At 35.7% G+C, this 905-nt stretch overlaps 1 protein-coding gene across 1 annotated transcript in view; it reads left to right on the forward strand.

Moving 5' to 3' along the window:
• The window catches only part of ALDH1L2 (aldehyde dehydrogenase 1 family member L2), a 62,766-nt gene that overhangs the window by 17,496 nt on the left and 44,365 nt on the right, over positions 1-905 (forward strand). The gene's annotated exons all lie outside the window — the stretch shown is intronic.

Here is a 905-nt window from a genome sequence, read left to right on the forward strand (position 1 = left end):
CTAAAGGAGTTTATCACAACCAAACCAGTATTATATGAAATGCTGAAAGGTATCCTGTAAGAAGAGGAAGAAGAAGAAAAAGGTAAAGATAAAAATTATTAATAACAAATACATATCTATCAACAAGTGAATTTAAAAATCAAGTGAATAAAAAATCTGACCAACAGAATAAACTGGAGAATAGAATAGAATCAGGGGCCTAGAAAGGGAGTGGATTGACAATTCTCAGGGGGAAGTGGGTGTGAGGGGTGCAGAAAGAGAGGACAGTGGGGTGAGTAAGGGCAGAGGGAGCTATGGGGGGGAAAAAGAGGAACAACTGTAATAATCTGATCAATAAAGATTTAATTAAAAAGAAAGAAAGAGAGAGAGAAAGAAAGAAAAAGAAAGAAAGAAAACTTCGTGGCCCATGTGCAGAAGTCGGTTTTTTTGTGGAAGAGACACACTCAAGGGGCAATGAGCTGCAGTTTGCCTACCACTGCCATAGGTATATCATGTTGTGGGCCTTGCCCACTTTCTCTACCTTCTTTCCTTTGCCTGTGCATCTCCCAGATATCTCTCAGCGTCAGATTATTGAATAGACAGAAAATCTATACTTAGCTTAAGTGTGATGAGCATTTCATTCATTGTATTTAAAATCTGATTACATAAATTGATTTCTTTTTGCTCTTTAAATAGTACTGTAATGCATACCTGTGTACTTAAACTTGTAGTGTGTGTGTTTTTTTTTTCATTTCACATTGCTTCTACACGCAGAATCATTGGGTCAAAGTATATGAATATTTTCAAGGATCTTGGTAACATAAAGCCAATTAATTCCACAACATTTCTGAAAGAGTGATTGATTGGTTGATTTATTTAGGTCTGGCTTGATTAATTGCTCAGAGAAGTAAAAATTATTTTACTTG

This window comes from Myotis davidii, unplaced genomic scaffold (assembly GCF_000327345.1).
Source record: "Myotis davidii unplaced genomic scaffold, ASM32734v1 scaffold120, whole genome shotgun sequence".
NCBI lineage: Eukaryota > Metazoa > Chordata > Mammalia > Chiroptera > Vespertilionidae > Myotis > Myotis davidii.